This window comes from Anabrus simplex, chromosome 1 (genome assembly GCF_040414725.1).
Source record: "Anabrus simplex isolate iqAnaSimp1 chromosome 1, ASM4041472v1, whole genome shotgun sequence".
Taxonomy (NCBI): domain Eukaryota; kingdom Metazoa; phylum Arthropoda; class Insecta; order Orthoptera; family Tettigoniidae; genus Anabrus; species Anabrus simplex.
In genome coordinates, this window is record NC_090265.1 from 752,538,673 (window position 1) to 752,559,078 (window position 20,406).

Below are 20,406 nucleotides of genomic sequence, written 5' to 3' on the forward strand. Positions count from 1 at the left end.
TCCTGCACCCACTATGGTAGATCGATAAAATACAAGACTCTTCCGCCCATTTTCTCAATCTATTCGTTATACACCCGTGTACACCCAATTCAATGCATCTAATAGATGTATGCCCCTAGAGTTACTGGGGTTGCTCCTCGCTCCCTTCTTTTTATTTCATTCATATAGATCCATTTTTGCCACCCTGTCGGGAAGTTAGTACCTTCGAACACTTTATTAAATAACTTCACTATACACTCCCTAATCATATTATTCTTTATCGCTTCTTTCCAAAATGCATTTGTTATTCCGTTCCCATCCGCAGCTGTCCTATTTTTGGCTTTGCCTAGTACTTCAAATACCTCTTCCCCTGATATTTCTTTATCCAACTCATAATTCCCTCCTGCCAGCTCCCTCCCCATCGCCTCCATCCCTCTCTCCCTCATCCATCTATCCTTCCCTCCTAACAGTTTACGGAAATATTCCATCCATATTTCGTAATCAATTTTAGGTTTACTATCCCTCCTTTGTCCCCTATTAATTTTGTTAATTCTCTCCCATACCTTTTCACCTTCCTTACTTTTGCATTCCCTATTGATCGCCTCCACTTGTTCCTTTTTTCATAACTTTTTCCTTTCTATTACCTTGGCCTTGTGTTCCCTCCTCAGTCTACAAAACCATTCGCTTTCTTCTACCCCTCCGTGCTTCCTAAAGTCTTTCAGCGCCCTTAGAACTACTCTCCTCAATCCCTTACACTCACTATCGAACCACCGCTCTGTCCCTTCTACCCTTTTCCCCTATGACGTATCATCTCTGCTACCCTCTTAATGGGGTATTCTCCTAGATCTAATGTCCTATCCACATTATTACATCTCAATACTACTTCGCACCCTATATTAATAATTTGGAATTAATTTTGTAAATACTCATCAAGACTTGTTTTAGTCACCTCTGTCCATTTATATTTAATGAGACGTGCCCTTTTCTCTATCACTCGTTCCTTTTCCAAACCTATCCACGTGTTCCCCTCTCCTCAGGTTTATAGATATCGGGGCATGATGAGATTCAGTCCAGTTAATCACTTCCATTTTATTTATGCTCGCAAACATTTCCTCCGAGCTGATTACCAAGTCAATAACACTCCCTTCTTGCTTTGTAATATATGTCAACTCCCCCTCGTTATCCCCAATCCACCATCCATTCAGAATGTATAAGTTACTTGCCGAACATAATTCAAGCAGTTTCTGCCCATACCCATTTATTCCATTATCTTTACTCCTTCCTTCGCTCCTCCTGATTCCTTTCGCCTCTTTATTATAGAAGGGGCTTAAGTTCCTATTCTCGCATTCCAGTCGCCCATCAATATCATCCCCGCTTCTTCATACTTCTCCTTTATCCCACTAATTTCCACTATCAACTCTTCAAATAAACTATCATTTGCATATACAGAACTACTGGGGTGGTTGTATAAAAAGGCCAGGCATACCTCTTTCGGCTCGCCCCGACCTAGGTTAACCCTCACCCAAATCACCCCTTCCATCTGATTCTCTAAAACTTCGATCATGTCGCAAATTTCTTCCTTTATTAGTAATACTATTCCAGCTGGATTTCTTCCCCTCCTCCCCAGTTTTTTCTTAGTTATGTTCCTAACCACATACCCCTTCCAGGTCAAACTCCTTCCTTTCCTAACCATGTCTCCAAAACGGCCACAATCTCTCCAGTACTTTTATCACTCCCCAGTTGCCCATCTTAGTACCCCTCAATATTTACAAATCATATTTTCCAATATAGCTATTTATTCCCCTCTCCATCTTCTACCCTTCCTCCCTTAAATTTATTTCCTTCTGTTGTGTTGATCATTCTACTTCTCGTTAACCTCGCTCCTACTTTTTCAGCTACCCCGTCTTCCTTTTTCTTCATTCTGGCACTCTCCTTACTGGCCTTGTCATCCTGACCTTTGTTTTCCTAACCCCACAAGTCTTTTAAGCTTAGACTCCTTCCCCTACCCAGACCTTCTTGGCGACTTCTTTCTTCTCCTTCCACAGCTCCACTTGCGTGTGTCAGCACCAACCTCTCCTCACTCGGTGATCTACCCGTTGCTCGTTTCTCCTCTGGGCACTGGACTTCGGTCCCTTCGTCACAGTTATGCACTACTGCGTCAGCACACTCAGCACATGCTTCGACTTTCCATTCACCTTCACCCGTCAGTTGTTCGCTAATCTGCTGATGTCTGTCATCCATTTCCTGGAGCTTATTCCCTCCCCACCCACGTGACCACCGGCCATTTCCAACTACCAACAGTCGATCTCTAATATGTGCCCTCAAACCTTGTTTTCTCGCTACCTAAAGATGTTTCCTCAGAATTCTCAGCTCTTTCACTACTTCACTGACAATATCACTCTTCAACCATACTTCCACCCCTTTTAAATTTCCTGCGTTCCTTAGCACAATATCCGCCATCAGGGTGGATAATAGCGACACTTTAATGGGCCTATTGCCCTTCCTTCTCCCCACTCTGTAAACATCATCAATGTCAACCTCGCTGAAGTTGATCTTCATTTGTTTTGCACCACATCCACCAGCTTATACACTAAGTCCACTTTAGTTTCTCTGGCCCCTTCTTGAATTCCATAAATAAACATGCTTTTCCTTCTTCTTTCCTGATCACCATTAAATATTTCACCTTCACCTTTACCAGCTCCTCCTCCAAATTTTTGACCGTTTTCCGCAGTATTTCTACCTCTTCTCTGTTGTTCCCCACCTTCCCCTTTAGATGTTTCATCTCCTCCTTGATACATTGCTTAATATCCTCAGCCAGGTTCGTTATCAGATCCCTTACTTGGTGTGCCTGACAAGCTTCCTTCACCAGCTCCCTTATTGCCTCAATTTCTTCCCATCCAAGAGCGCCCACATTGCCTGTACCTGGTCCTGGGTTCGTCTCCACTCCCCCTATCATTAGCAAGACTGCCACCACCACTGCTACAAGCATCGCTGGCATTATCCCCTCTTTCGTATCCTTCGTATGTTTATCCTTTAAATCATTACTCTTCCATCTGCTCTACCAACTTCCTATCGCACCTCTATATTGTTGCACGGTGTTCCTCATCCCGCAGCTCTCACTCAGCACATCCGTTTCGTTCACTTGCTTATTCAAGACTGGTTCAGAACTTAAAACCGGCCAGGGACCGTAGACCTGGGCAGCCATGCCGGTCCCGTAGAGTGTCCAGCCCGCAAAGTATAAATAATGTAAGCGAAAAAGGGAATCACGGCAATGGCTACATCAAAAACCGTGCAGAGCCGCAAGAAAGACAGGGCCACGTCGAACAAGATCACTTGGGTTCGATCCTTGTTCATGCGAAAGAAAGGAAAAGACCTTTCAGACTCCTAATTGACACAGGAGCTGATGTGAGCCTCCTAAATGAAGGAAATGTACCTAAAAGGGAAATCTATCATAGGAAACCGGAGATAGAACTAGCAGGAAATACAGGACGTACAGTACTTCCTGCAATAAGGGGTGTACTACTCTACAGATAGGGGACTACTACCCCGAATTTCACATAGTGGGAAAGGATTTTAGACTATCCGTAGATGGTTTGGGATTAAATGTATATGAAACTTGCCAAATTCGTGTGGCGAACGGCAAAATGCAAGGTGAAGTGGAAGGTACTGTAGAAATCGGAGTAAGAGGCTCGGAGAACATACTTCAATTCCTATTGGACACGGGCAGAGCAATATCTCTTTTAAAGGAACAGCTGGTACCTCCTAATGTTATGATGCGAAGACCAGACTCAGGGTTAAGAGACATAAATGCTAAGGAAATCCAAACCAAGGGCATAATAAGACTCCTGGTAGGAAAGTCAAGTGCCGAGTTTAACGTGGTACGCGAGGGAGTGCCATTCGAATATGATGGCGTGATAGGGCGAAATATATTCAAGGACAGTGTATTAAATTACAAAGAAGGCTATGCCGAATTAAAAGGGGATCAATATTGTATAACGAAGGAAACCACTCAGGTCCGCACTATTAGCCTCCAGCCGGGAAGAGAGACGATTGTATCTGTAAACACTGATAAGGTGCTGGTAGAAGGAGTGATTGACAAGAGGGAAATTCTTCCAGGGGTGTATCTCGCAAGTTGTGTAACGCGAGCACCTAATCGCCGAGCTCTAGTCAGCATATTGAACATTCGAGACATAGAAGTCACATTTCAAAGCCCACTCATAAGTATTCATTAATGACAACGGAGCGACTCCCTTGATTGATCGGAAATACAGACGGTACACCAAGTATCACAGGTACCACGACCTGAAGAAAAGTCTCGAGAACAAGGGTTAACAGAAGAATTTCGGGTAGATCATTTAACCCCTAGAAATAGGGAACAGCTGTATTCTATCTGTGGGGAATATAATGACATATTCCATCTAGAGGGAGATAAACTAACGTACACGAATCTGCTACGGCATAAAATCGTAATAAAAGAGAATCACCCGCCCATTAACGTGAGGCCTTACAGAATACCCGAAGTGTTAAAAGAGGAAGTACAGAGGCAAATAGATAAGATGATGGAGGATGAGGAAATAGCTTCTTGAACGAGTCCGTGCTTTGCACCCCTCTTAATACTTCCAAGAAAATGGACACCTCTGGAAAACAGAAGTACCGAATCAGTTTGAATTGCAGAAAATTAAATGATGTAACGATAGGATCAGTTTATCCGATACCGTTAATAACAGAATTATTAGATACAATTGGGAAAACACACCATTTTCCCACAATGGATTTAGCGTCGGGGTACCACTAGGTCCGAGTGCAACCAGAAGACCGCGAGGATACGGCATTTTCAGCGTTAGGACGGCACTATGAGTAAGTACTGATACCCATGGATTTGAAAGATGCCCCTAGCACCTTCGTGAGACTAATGAACACAGCCATGGAGGCTTGATAGGTGTGAAACGTCTCCTTTATCTCGACGATCTGATGATTTTCTCTAGTTCGGTGGAAGACCACCACCAAAAGCTCAAAGAGGTATTTCTAAGACACAGGGAACACAATCTGAAATTACAGCCAGATAAGTGCGAATTTTTGCGCACAGAAGTAGCATTCCTAGGTCGTGTTGTGACAAAGGACGGCGTGAAACCAGACGAGCGAAAGGTGGAAACAGTAAGGAATTTCCCTAGGCCAACCACCACTGAACAGCTCAAGGGATTTCAGGGATTAAGCGGATATTACCGCCGATTCATACCCGAATATAGTAAAATTGCGAAGCCCTTATATGAACTCTTGAAAAGTAAGTCACAGACGTGTGGACCGATAAAAAAGAGACAGCCTTTTGCACATTAAAACAAAAATTAACGGAACAGCCCTTGTTAGAATACCCATTCCCTGTGGGCGGCGGCGGTAGAATAACACCCACGGTATCCCCTGCCTGTCGTAAGGGACGAATAAAAGGGGCCCCAGGGGCTCTGACCTTTGGAGCGTGGGTTGGCGATCACGGCGCCCTTAGCTGAGTCCTGCAATTGCTTCCACTTACTTGTACCAGGCTCCTCACTTGCATCTTTCCTATCCGACACTTGGTCAACTCTTGTTCTTTTCCGACCCCAACGATATTACGTATGGAGGCCTAGGGAGTCTTTCATTTTCACGCCCTTCGTGGCCCTTGTCTTCCTTTGGCCGGTGTATTCATTTTTCAATTTTTCCCCTCAGATTAGTGTTATGTACAGGATGGTTGCCTAGTTGTACTTCCTCTTAAAACTATAAGAAGCTCTAAGAGCAGTACTCTCACAAGGAAAGTTGGGAAAAGAATTGCCAGTAGCGTACCCAAGTAGAGCGCTAAATAAAGCGGAACGAAATGATTCAGTAACAGAGAAGGAGCTCTTAGCCTTTGTATTGGGAATCAAATATTTCAGGCCGTACCTGCTTGGCAGGCACTTCACGGTCGTTACGGACCACAAACCACTAAATTGGGTGTTTAATGTTTAAGACCCCTCTTCAAGATTGATCAGATTTCGATTAAAATTAGCAGACTACGATTTCACTATCATATATAAAACAGGCAAAACTAACAAGAACGCAGATGCATTGAGTAGGATCCCAGCGGTGCCTGAGAAGGCAGTAAGAGAAATGGGTTCTGAAGGGCAAGAGGCCTCAACGACAGGTGAACAGGAAGGAATTTCTAGTTGGATGACCTCGAGGACGCGGAAGCAAAGAGGTTAAGTAAGGCGAATCAAAACCGAGATCCCAGCTCCGTAAATGCTGAGCCAGAGGGAGCTGAGGACGAAGAGCAGGAAGGTTCACCTGACGTAGTAGTTCAGAAACTCACTGAGGAAGAAAAGCTCAATATTTTACGAGAAGCACATTGTTCTCTTATTGGAGAACATCAGGATATGACTAGATCACTAGCACGAATTAAAGATTCTATCTAATGGTGTGGTATGAAGATATTGAGAAATTTATCCGTTCTTGTCCGTCCTGCCAAAAGAACAGATAGTAAACCCAGCTGTTAAAGCCCCTATGGTCATTACGGATTTGCCGAGTGAGGTTTTCGAGAAGGCAGCGATGGACGTGGTTCGACCACTACCAGTAACCGAAAATTCCAATAGTTTCATACTTACATATCTGATAGCCAGCCCAATACCTAATCAAGAGGAAGACACTATAGCTAAAACATTGGTGATGAACGTAATTAGTATTTTAGGAATACCCAGTACCATCTGACTGACATAAAGATAGAGAAGGTGTATACGACCGCTTTTCGCCCACAGTCGAACGGAAGTATCGATAGAGTATCTCCGATACTATATAAGCGCAGACCAAGATGACTGGGATAAACATCTCCCTACCGCCATATTTGTATACAACACTACTCAACATAGCAACACAGGATTTACACCTTACGAGCTAATTTTCGGACGTAAGGCGAATATCCCAGGTATACTACAGCGAAAACCAGAAGCAACCTATGACAAATACCAGAGTGTAGTCGAAGAGTTAACACAACGACTACAGAAAAACCATGAAATAGTACCAAAAAACCCTCAAGGTGCAGGAAAAAGAAAGGTACGACAAGACACAGCATGAGGTAGGTAACTTTTCAAGTCGGGGACAAAGCACGTCAAAGAAGACGTAACCTTAAGGCGTGGAATGTCCAAGAAGCTCGAGACATTCTAGAGGCGACTTTACGAAATTGTCTGCTATGAGTCAATAAATACGGCAAAATTATTAAGGTACACAAGAATATGCTAAAACTGTACATAAGCTAAACCACGTGATTGTGAACATATGGCTCTTGTTTCGACCGAGGCAGATCCGCACCCCCATCTATCCCAATGGTTTTTGGACATATCGATGACTGCAGGTAGAGTTACTTGAAATACTCAGCCAAACCACGTGCTAAACTCAGGGGCGTATATAAATTTTAACCCGACACAAAAGAGCCTAGAGAAATTGATACGCAGAGCGCAATGCGCGCGAATGGACGGTACCTGTCTCTAGAAGGTCATGAGAGGTGAGGGCATGACCTAGAAGTATCCTCGAAATTAAGGGTAATTGTAACCCCTAATGTCACAAGGAGAGCGTTGACGTTAAGAGATAACTCCGTACTGTAATAAAACGCTGTACTCCAGTACATGTAAAGACCATTTTTAGGCACACTGTAGAAGAAGACGTAACACACCGTAATAGGTACTATAATTCTGTAACGACACGTAAGAGATAACTTACAAGGAAACAATACACCCCTTCGAATGAATGAATGAATGAATGAATGAATGAATGAATGAATGAATGAATGAATGAATGAATGAATGAATGAATGAATGAATGACTTATGGATAAGAATGAATGAACGATAAGAGAGACAGCAGCTGTGTTAGTAAATGAAGCTCGGATGAGATAGAACGGCGCGATGCAACCCATTGTGAAAGCGGGCCGAGCCAAGCAACTCGACGGGACCCATTACTTTCCATATGGTAGAGATAAGCAGAGTATCTCTCTCCATGGGCAGAACCCAGAGAGAAAATTCCGCCACGATCAGACCGATCTGAGCGAACGGTAACGTACACTATCACTAGTAACCCAAGTAACAGACAACAGGGCATGTTATTACTACCCCTGAAGTTGAAGGTTTGTGTTTTCCCGCAAAACATCACAGTCATACCACTAGGGACTCGTCCAACCAACGACACGTTAGATTTAGGACAAACAACTAGGAAGTTGATACCATAGTACTGTATACCTCGTCCGTAGCATATAGAAGGACGGGATGAACCTCGGAAAGACACCCCTTGCCCATAGCTCTTGTGAGAAGGGCAAGATGTAACAAAACCACACATGGCTCATCCGACATACCGTTATGTATATCCTTCAATTAAACAAAAAACATGAATATCTCTGAGTGTTAACTATTCCCTCAACCCTGTAGAAATCGTACACTCGTAACGATATATCTTCAAAAATACGTTTTGAACTGGATGCCACAAAAGTCTGGAAAGATGCAGTTGCTTCTTTCAAGGATAAGTTTGTACCTTCATGACATTATTCAGTTTCGGAGCTCAAGCACCAATGATGAGATTGCCGTTACCAACCATCTTTCCTTTGAGCTCAGTCAGACACATAAGGATAGCTGAGAAACAAGAAGTGCGTGGAGGATAAACGCACGTTGCGAAATCCTAAGGTAAAGTTCTGGTACTCACATTACGGTGATGTCACCCTTGAGCCGTCGTCTTCTCTCGAGGGTGTTGAGTACTGAGAAGGTGAGCTGTTTCTGGCCGAACGCCACCACCTTAGAAGGGTTAGCTACCTAAGGTTCAAGTAAATTAGGTGACCAATTAAAGGTTGGTCATTCATGCCTAAAAATCGCCAAAGAGCAAATGGTCGTAGTCAGGTCAACACTACAGTCCATGAATAGCACACTATATGAAGTCACCAGAAACGACTTAAAGCTTAGCCGAAACTTAAAACAGATTCAAAGCTTTATTACAAACGAGATGGAACAATTAGAACAGACGTATGCACAGCTAAGCCTTGAACATTCGATAGAAATCGAGGATTCGATAGTTCAGATACATGAACAATACAGTGTTATTGCCTCAGCCATTACATATGCTCTAATAGGAATATCTCATGTACAGATTTTAATCAAAGCCTACAAAAGGGCTCAAGATAATTTCCCCAGAAGGTGACCCTACCATTTGAATTGGGTGCAACTCGAGAGTATTTAATTTATAAGATAGCAACAATACAAGCTTTCATTAACAAAAATGTACTGGTATATATTGTCTCCGTCCCTCTCAGAGACGAAAAGAAATTTTAAACTGCTCCCAATAAAAATGAAGGGAATCAATTTATAATCATAAGGCTTACAGCAGGCTTTATTATAATAAGTGAAGAACAACAGACGTATACCTATTTAACTAAAGATCAGATAGAGAACTGTAAAGCAATCACAGATGACAACAGGGCATGTCAATCAGAATTTCCTTTAAAAATCACTCATGGAGAAAAAGATTGTATTTTAACGTTGCTATCTGGTACTGATTCTATTCCACCAAACTGTCTTAGGGATATAATACCGATTCAGCACTTAATGTGGTTAGCAATTAATGTGAACAAATATCTGTACATAGTACCAGAACCAACAAAATTAACAATAGTTTGTCAGGAGACAAGTGATGTAATGTTGAAAGGTGTAGGTACACTCACATTCCGTGAAACTTGCACGGCCTATGGGACAAACACGAAATTGAAACAAATGGTGAAGAGAAATTCTACTAATAGAAAGGATTTTTCTGACATTCTAGTGACAAAACTTAGACTTAAAAGAAATTTCTTTATACAATATTTTCACTCATGGAAATTATATAGGGCATGCTAGTAGAAAGGTAGAAGATGTCGAAAAACTCATAATGGAAAAAGACAAAGAAATGCAATTCAACCAGTTGTACTCACACTTTAACGTATATAAGGTGATTGTCTGGACAATCGTAGCAGTAGTTGTATCAGTGGCAACCTTCACCTGCTAAAATGTTGCCCATGCTATCTAGGACCCACATATAAAAAGTAATGGAGAGATACCTCTGGATGTTACCCTAAGATTTGTTTCAAGAGCAAAGTTAAAACAAAAATTCAGATGACGATTTAGTGGTTCATTTTGAAAGACCACGACCAGTGACAGATCGCGCTATAATACATCAAGTGGAAAGTGAAGATGGTAATTTAGATCAAGTGCAAACAACCCGCGGTACAAAATCACGTACCCGAGTATAAAGATTGAACCATAATAGAAAGCAGTCTAGTAGAATTTAAAACTGAACATCGGTTTACAGAGCAAAATTCGACCCACTAAGGTAACAGAGAATCGACACCCGTAGATAAACATTGTGACACCAAGTAAGGACGTGATGAGAAGTGCCTGCGTCAAGTGTGAGACAGTATTTAGTAGTTTGCGACTCCCCCTATATCCTTTTCGAACTGGCGTTGGCGTTGCCATCTGGAAATTCTGTGTCAATCGGCTTTTGCCAATATACTTTTTTGAGGACAGTATGCCGTGCGCTGCTGTTCTGAGTACTGCGTCTGTGCCTACTGCGCGTGCGCGAGTGGTGTGAGGCGAGTCTAGTGCTGACTGCCAGCGACTACTTCCGAGTGAGTTGGCGTTCTGCAGCCGCCATGGATGGACGTGAATGTGTGTGTTCCGCTATGCGGCGGGTGGTTGTGCTAAAACCACCGTAATACCTTCCTTAAGAGGGATAATCCCTTATTGCATTAGTTGCTGGCCTCCTACTGTTTTATTGGACTATGTTTTTGCTACTATAATTCTCCAGGATCCTTGGTGAATAACCTTAGTTCCCGGCCTCGTGGTAGCCGCTCTTCAATAACAATGGCCAGGTTTGAGCTTCTCAATTTTTCTGGACTCAAAGGTATGTAACTGTTTTGGATTAAGGTAATTCGCCGTGAAGAAGAAGATTAATGTGTTTTTGGGGTACTTCAAGATAACTGTAATAATAATAATAATAATAATAATAATAATAATAATAATTTGGATTAAGACTTCCTCTTCGAAATTTGTGCTGGATATCGTGTGCGTCTGTGAACCATAGGAAACGGTTTCGGCAATTAATCATTTTAGAATGCAGTTCGCAAGGTGAAAGAAATTAGTATGTTTATTTTAAAATTAAGTAAAAGTTTTTTTTTGCACTTTGATTGTACCTTATGGTGTGAACCAAGGCGCTGTTTCCAAGGTAGCGGAGTTAGCTTTCCTTCGGGTTCCTTGCCTTCTGGGATTTATTTCTCCTTGCTTTGTTTTATTGCGTTGTTTCTGGGATTTCTGTGAAATTTTATTTTAAAACCGTTTGTTTTCCCTCTTATTTGTAGACCGTGCTTCGCTTTTCCGTTACTGTGGCAACGTGTGTTTGGGTCATTGTTGTGTGGGGTTTTGTTTTTAATGGGGATTGTTGTTGGTTCGTGTGTGTTTCTTTGATGAAATATTTTTGTTGCCTGGTATCGTTGGCATTTCTTTCATATAAAGTTATTAATTTCGGCCAACCTCTTGGGGGTTTCGCCTCGTACTTTGTCCGGGCGAAATGTGTAGCTTCTACCATTATTTTCGTGTGACCTTGGAAATTGCCCTTGGTAGAAATTGGAATGAATTGTGGTAAAGTTAAAAGGCAACCGGCCTAAAGGTCATGGAACTACTGATTGTTTACTAAGTATGGTATTTGTTTTTCTCTTTAACGCGTGATCGATCACATTTAAATCAATATTTTACTTACCTTGTTTGAGGTATGGAGGTCACTGTTGTTTTTCCTTGTTGATATTTACGGATTAGTTCCTTTATTATTTGTTAAATGAAGTCTACATTTTCTATTTATTAACAAAACATATCAAGTTCTTGCAAGTTAATCAAATTACTGTTAAACGAGTATTTACATTCTTTAACACCTGGTTCAAGTTATTATCTGACTTTAATCTTCTCCTTTAATGATGAACCTAGGTTTCCTCCAGATATTATCTTTTTGAATTGTTACCTCTCATTTTAATTTCTATTAAAGTTTTCTTTCATATCACTAAAAGGTTGGTTTTCATTTACCACATTTGGTGCAGCGCTGCAACTATTTCTTTTGGCTTGGTGTCCACGGGCCTTAAGCCGCTTTTCCTCTACGTTTTGGGTAAGTGTCTCTATTTTTCCTTTTGGGTAATTTTAGTATCATGTTGTTGGCTGGTGTTGTTTTTATCCTTGAATTTTTTGATGTACTGTGACTTGTTGTTTTACTTTTGCCCCTTGTTCTCTCTTGTGTTCGCTTTATCTACCCATTGGGGGCGGACACAATAGCAACCTTCACACCAGGCTGTGCCTCTCTCTCTCTCTCTCTCTCTCTTCCTTTTTCCCCTCAGCTGGTGGGTAAGGTTATTAACCTCATCACCACTAGGATGTAACCGGGGTCCTAGAGGGTGGTGCCGGTTAGAAGTGGACGCAAACACTTCTTTTCCAAGGAGAGGAGGTGTCATATCTCCGAACGGCGCATCCCACCAACCGCGTACGAAAGGGCGAACGGTTCGAACGACCTCTCAGTACGACAAGCGATGTCAAAAAGGAGTCGAGAATGGAAACGTAATTTCAAGACCCACGACAGTGTCCTAGAGAAATACTGAATCAAAGAAATGAAAATGTTCAGTGTTCCGTGTGATAAAAAGTATGTGACAATAATTCAATACATATATGAAAAACCATAAAGACAATGCAGTTCTTTAGAGTTTGAAACAAGCTAGGGCATGGTGAAATATTAGGGCATATCACAGGATGTTAGTACCAGTCTTATCATAGTATGAAAATATTATAAGAGTACGGTAGTAGATGAGAACTTCAGAGACGTGCGTAGGCCATGGAAATTTACGTGTCCCTATGCTTCTAGAAAGAACAGGATGACAACAATCTTCCTGGGTAAGGGAATGAGGCGTTATAATTAATTAATAAATTTTAAATCTGACGGTGTACATATTCGTATATCTGCATAATATATTTGGAATTTTCGTATGTGTTGTTGGACCATTTGCACGGCACATTTTACACTCCTATGTTGGTAACATAGTGTATTCAACTGCCTGAAATGTGTACGTTAACGTCATCTATGCGCCAGCAGTGTAACATGTGGTGAGTTTGAACGCTGTTAAACAGATAGCGCCTGACTTTCTGAACTGTCGGCTGGTGCGCCGAGCGCTCTGGAAACGTCTGTCTGCTATTTGAACTCGCTGGAGAATGACGCTGAGAACTGGGTCTCTCATGCCAGCTGGCGTATTCAACTTGCCTAGTTCAGGCATTGGGTGAAAAACTTTCCGTATCCCTTTCAGGGATTGTGAATTTTAAATGATGTATATAGAATTAGTGTATAAGATGAATATGGTGAAGTATTTGTTTGAAAGTGTAGTGTTGCCTTGTGGGTGATAGTGATTGTTCGGTCGCTTAATTCATAATGGTTTATTTGGTAATGTAATTTTCTTCATTTCTGTAAGTACCGCCTCTCTTTATTTGTGGATATGTTTTTTTCTAAATTTTGTTTGGGCCTCGTAGTTGGGCGTTCATATTTTTGTGTGGCGTAACTTATGTTCGTTCATTTCCGTCATGTGGACTTGTATTTTGGAGCAGTCGTATGTGCATTGTGATGTCCGCTGAACTCTTGGCGTGTTTTGATCGTTTCCCATTTTATTTTTTCATCTTATTTAGTTTTATTCTGCTAAATTTTTGTGTGTTTCTCGTGACGTTCCCTTCATGCTGGTGTTTTTCATTTCATTTATTGCTGCCCGTTCTTGTAAATTCTGCCGGTGTTTTACGTTAAATTTTATTGTGACATCTTTTTCTATTTATTTTCATTATTTTAATACGGGTTAGTTCTTCTCGGTAACTGTACATTTTGAATTGTGCACCGAACAATCTGTTGACACTCATTTTCCTAAATAATAATAATTATTATTATTAAAAGTAATTTAAGGTAGATAGTTATATTTTGGACTATTTGGTGACAGTAAATTTGAGTATTATTCATTTTACGTGTAGTGCTTCTGTAGAATGTAAGGAAATTGTTAATGGAGAGCTTTAATAACGTATGCGTCATGATTCTTGCATTGTTGAGTCGGCTTATCTCCTCGAAACGAGTATGTCTGCCATTGTTGTTTTCTGCCCTTATCTTTTCCTGGTTGTTATGTAACTGTTGCATTGTTGTTATTATTATCGTATCGCGTGTGGAGTCTGCCTCTGGTTGCTGTGGTGTACGGATCTCTCAATTGTTGTTGCTCGCTTACGAGTATGTGATTACATTTTGGAATTACCTGACCGGTTCTCTCTTGAAGTGTACGGCAATGAACAATGACTTCTCGTTTTTTTCTTGTTTGTGGTTTTATATTGGTGATGCTTTATTTTACTATGCTATTCTGTTCTATTTCTGGGATATGCTATGTGACTGATATTTTTCATCAGAGATGTCTTGGTGATTGATTCGTGCGACGCGTTTTGCATTTATCTTCTTCTGCTACGCGTGCGATGTAGTGAACCCTCCATTAAGAATGGGCCTTAGACAATTTATTTATTTTAAGTGTAGATAGCATATTATATGATATAATTTAGGTTTATTCAAGGAGCTCCTTTCATAGTTAGGTCGCTAGGTATGTATTTGGATTTAAAAAATTATATTTTCTGAATTTTCTACTATTTATATAAATTATTTATTTATTTATTTATTTATTTATTTAATCATTTATTTATTCTAATTAATATATGGTATATTTATTTGTTAAAAACCACACCTCCGAACTTATAAATTATTTGTTCTCATTTCTTTTCCTTTTAAAAAAATGTAGATATGACTTAGGCCTATGTATTTATTTTCATTTCCTTGAAACTTCAAATATTTCTTTTACGTAGAAAAAATTTATTTATTTCACCTATTTATATGCGGCTAAAGATGTAATTGTTTGTATTAATTTTTGAATTAATTGTAGTATAGTTATCTTTTTGAAAAGGGTGTAGAAATTTTTCTTGTAGATACTTGTTCTGGTTCCCTTGTTGATCTCACCCCTTTTAGTTCCATGGGAAATGGGTCCCTTGTGTTCAATATTCACTCTTCCACATTTATTTTAATTTATTCATTTTTGGTAGCATTTTGTATTTGTTGTTTCCTTGTCGTGATACGCTTACCCATGCACAGTGGGTCAAAATCGAAATCTAGGAGGACAAAATTATTTTTTTCATAATTAAAAAATCAAAATTTGTTACTTCTACAGCATTCTCATATAATTGCCGCGCACTATTCTGGGATATAAACGCATCTTAGTGTAAATCTGTCACCACTGTTCTAAGTGGAATCTTATCTTACCTCCTGCGCTGTGCGTGCGTATCTCGCAGTCTGAATTGGAGAGTGAATGTAAGTGACTGTGGTTTGGTTGTCTTTGAGGTTAGTGTGATGCTTTAAGGTGAAACATGCAGCTGAAGGTATGATCTTTACATTTGTAACGGGTTTCAGTTATTAATGGGCGTAATTGTTACGTAATTTTAGCTATATTTGTATCATGTAATATTTAACTATTATTTTTAAAATTATTTTTTCACTTAGAGTTTTAGTATGTCGCGTCACTCTGCGTCACTGTCTACTTAATGTTAAAATGTAGATAAAGTCTTGTAGTTTACGCCTGTTATAAGAATTTTTGCATCTTTTTGCAACTTACTTAGTTATTTTACGTTTTAGAAGATGCCGCGCAACCAGTTCTCCCACGTTTACAACTGTTTGAAGCACTGGGTTCGAAGATTGTGTCAAAAGTGGAACTTTGTGACTTTGTCAAAAGTAAATTAGGGACAGACAATTGTTCTGAAGAGATAACTGAATGTCTGCAAGGAGATTTAAAGGATTTTGTTGATAATTTTACCAGGCAGTGGAAGCAGGTTCATAGAAGTAGAACAAAATTCATTTCAAAATATTCTGGTGGTTAAAAGAGAAGATAACATTTTCGAAAATTGTGTATGATTCTAAATTAACAGAAAATGTAAATCCTCCTATTCCATCGGCATCGAAAGTCGGAAGGCCTAGAAAGCTTTTTCATGAAAGTAGTGAAAAACCAAAGGGACGAAAAATTCAACCGCTATTCTCTGCACATTCAGAACAAGAACTTATTCATGTCACACTAGTATCATTGCACATGTCTGCAAAAATGGTTAAAGAAACTCCTAAGTCTCCACATAGAGCTACTAAAATTAAAAAATCCTATATATCACCAGCTGTAAAACCTGTACCACTTACCGGTGAAGAGTCTCTATCATTCCTTGTAGATAACAATTGCAGCAAAAGCCAAATATATGAATATGCGACTTGAATGCAAAAATAGGAGCTGTAATATTTTCCCACCTTACCACATCATTAGAGAAACAAAACAGAAATGCTATCCACCAAGTGAATCAATGACAATAACAGAAACATGAGCCACAATAACATTGCAATCACTGGTCGACCATACAATTGAGCGCCTGGCAGTAGTTCAAGAAGATGTTTTGAAACAGTCTATTTCTAGCAACGATACAGTTCATATTATATTAAAATGGGGGTGTGATGGTTCAAGCGGGCATAGTCAATATAAGCAGAAATTTACAGATGATGACGGCAGTGACAATGATATTTTTGTAGTTTCAGTTGTTCCATTATAAATCTATTCTTTAAATGTAGAAAGCAACAATGAAAAGAACATTTTATGGCAGAACCCACGACCTTCTTCGACACGATTTTGCAGACCTCTTAAATTATTGTTTGAAAAGGAGACTGTAGAACTGACTACGCGAGAGGTTCAATTATTTATTTATTTATTTATTTATTTATTTATTTATTTATTTATTTATTTATTTATTTATTTATTTATTTATTTATTTATTTATTTATTTATTTATTTATTTATTTATTGGGTATAGAATGTCCCAGTGAGCTAGTGACTCAAGGAGGGACTGCCCTTTACAATCACAGCTTGGCAGCTTCAAGTTTCATTTAACAGATAAGGCATAGGCCTACATATATAACAAGGAATATTTACAATTATTAATTTACATCATAATATCATTATTTTACATGGAAAAAGAAGAGATTAAAAACAAACTAAACTTAGGTGGAAAAATAGGTACAGAGTGGTTATCGATTTATTCTCCAACATACTGTTCAAGGAAGTACCTGCGTACTTCTTTCTTAAATCTGTACAACTTATTGATTTGTTTTAATTTGGGAGGTAGATTGTTAAAGGCTGTGCTTGCTAAATAAGAAATGCTTTTAACACCATATTTGGTAGTGTTAGTGGAATATTTGTAAAACTGGTTTGCTGATCTTGTGTTATGGGTGTGAATGTCCTTGCTATATCGTAGTTCTGTATTAACAGAAATCATATTATATTTATACCTGAACATAAATAAAGCTTGAGAATATTTAATCTGGCATTGTACTGGTAATATGTTTGTTTCCTGAAAAACTTCCACAGATGGTTTTAGAAAATCATATCCATACATAATTTTTAAAGCTCTCTTTTGGAGTACTTCTAGTCCCTTTATAGCTTCCTGTGTACAATTTCCCCATATTATATTCATGTACATAAGGTGTGAATGTATGAGGGAGGTATATATGTTTCTTAAGTGTTGGTTGTTTATTCCATAGTCTTTCAATCTTTTTAGTACTCCAATTACACTAATAATTTTTTTCCTTACATTTAAGATATGCTCATTCCAACTTAAGTTATTGTCTAAAGCCAGGCCTAAATATGAAAACTGCTTTACTCTTTCAATGGGCTCATTGCCAATTTTTACTACATTACAGGTATTGATAATTTGTGTTGGTTTATGAAATATCATGTATTTTGTTTTTGAGGTGCTTATAACTAGGTTATTGTTATTCAGCCATGATGTTAGTATGTCCAGATCTTTTTGCATATACTCCATAATCGTTTGTTCACAACTGCTGTCATAAAATATAAATATATCATCTGCAAACAGGAATATCTTACCAGTAAACTCATGATAACCTATATCATTAATAAATATTAAAAACAGTAATGGTCCCAGCACTGACCCTTGTGGGACACCATGTTTAACATTGTAGATGGGCCCTTTAGTTTCATTGATATTAACATATTGCTTCCTATCAGTAAAGGAATTTTTAAACCACTCAAAGGCTATTCCTCTAATTCCTGCATTTGCTAGTTTATTAAGTAGTAGGATATGGTTAACTGTGTCAAATGCCTTTGCAAGATCTATGAAAATTCCAGCTGCTATTTTATTACTATCTAGTGCATTCTGTATCAGGGTCACTATGTCAAAAGCAACTGAAAGTGTACTATGTTTGGGTAGGAAGCCATACTGAAATTTGAAGAAGAAATGTGTTTTTGTTAGGAAATTTAAGACTTGTTTTTTTATTACTACTTCAAGTACTTTTGCTAGCGAAGATACTATACATAGTGGCCTGTAATTACTGGGGTCACATTGTGTTCCTTTCTTAAGAACTGGTACCACTCTTGCAATTTTACATTTATCTGGTATTACTCCTGTTTGCAATGACAAATTAATTATTTTGGTGAGCAAGGGGGCCAGATGATTTACACACCTCTTGAGGAGTATGTTATTTATTCCGTCATCTGTGTGGTTATTCTTGCTGGCTAGTGCTTCTATGATGTGTGTAACTTCCTTAACATCTGTTGGCCTAAAGTACACAGAGTTGCAGATCGTATGATTAGACAGCAAAGGTGTGTTACATGCACCAAGATCTTTAACCAAGTTTTCGACTACATTAACGAAAAATGTGTTAAAAGCTTTACAAATATCTTGACTAGAAGTGTGGTGAACATTTTCATACACAAGTTCTGTAACTTTTGGTTTACTATTAGTTCTCCCAAGTATTTGGTTTACTGCCTTCCACATTTCTTTATTGGTATCCCCTTGTCTAATAACATGGTTATAATATGACCTTTTTAGCAATCTTTTCATTTTAATTACGTCCTTGCAACATCCTGTGTACTCTTCGATTGTTTCAGTTGATGGGTTTTTAGCTTTAGTTTTTGCATATAGGATATTTTTTCTTTTTACAACTTCTAGGAATTTTTGTGTTACCCATGGCTTATGTGTATCTTTTCGTGGTGGTTTTTGCCCAATATTTGAACTAGCTACTCTAAGTCCCTCACTAATAAAAGCACCGAGCTGCTCGTAGGCTTCATTCACGTCAGCAGATAAATTTGTACATGTATTTTTTGTGAAAAAATCATTTAGCTTCGTGTGGTTTATTTTCATGTGTGTTTGTATATTTGCGTCACTACTGAATGGAGAGCTCTCTTTAATTTGTGTTGTTACTTGTAGAATTAGAATATTATGATCACTAAGGTCACTTATTACATTATATACACAGTAATCAGCAGTGGCAAAGTTTGAGTGTATATGATCAATTAAAGTTGAGGATGTGGGTGTTATTCTTGTTGGAAGCCTTGTATTGCAGGGGTAAAAATTGTAACAATTCAATAAGGATATATAGTTCCTATAAATATTGCTATCTTTTAGAAAATCTACGTTATCATCTCCTATCAGCAATGAGTTTGATTTTCGGGTATTGCACAAAACAAATTCAAGATCTATCATAAAGTTATTAATATTACTCTCTTTTGGGTTGTAATATGAAATCACGTTATATCTCCGGTTTTTGCTAAATACTTCTATTTGGAGAATACTGTGATAACTGTTAGTGATCGTAATGACTTTAGTTGTCCATTTTCTTGATACATACACTGACAGTCCCCCTCCAGTACCCTCTCTAGCTAGATGGTAAGATTCAAAGCTAGGTATGTTATAATAGGATGTTTCTTCATCTGATAGCCAATTTTCTGTTATAACTATAATGTCAAGTTCTGTAACCTCATCAATAATAAGCATAATATCCTCAAACTTGTTCCTAACACTTCGTGCATTGATACAGATACATTGAAATTTAGAATTTAGAGCTTGATTCTTAGTTTGTAATTTATAGTTTTCTATAGTATCACCCTGGATCTCAACAGAACTTATTATTTCCTCGCTGCTATAAATGTCTTGTACCATTTAAAATCAGTATAAATGCGTGTGAGTATAGTACCTGCAGCGTTTACTGGCCGAGTTTATTCTCGAGGTGTGCGATCTTTTCTTCGTTGCTGATGAGCATGCTTGGTCCATCCCTAGCTTCGCGGACGTAGATCTTGCAGTCCAAGGCCCTACACCGCTGGCTGCGCAGTAGCGTGTAACTGGGGAAGAGCTGTCCATGCGTGTACCGCCATCTTGCGGGCACTGCACAGCTCGCCGAGGAGACCGTAGTATGGAATTCATGCATTAACTATCATTACGCACGAATGAAAACACTTGTCGACAGATTATTTTTATTCCTGCGATACAGGATAATATGGTAAGAAAATATG

General features: G+C 39.1%; 1 long non-coding RNA gene across 1 annotated transcript in view; it reads right to left on the bottom strand.

Annotated features, from left to right (window-relative positions):
• The window catches only part of LOC136873081 (uncharacterized), an 88,227-nt gene extending 68,040 nt beyond the window's left edge, over positions 1-20,187 (bottom strand). Inside the window, exon 1 of the long non-coding RNA XR_011018254.1 lies at positions 20,091-20,187. This is a non-coding gene — a long non-coding RNA (uncharacterized lncRNA). The remainder of the gene's footprint in view (positions 1-20,090) is intronic.
• Positions 20,188-20,406: the final 219 nt, after the last annotated feature.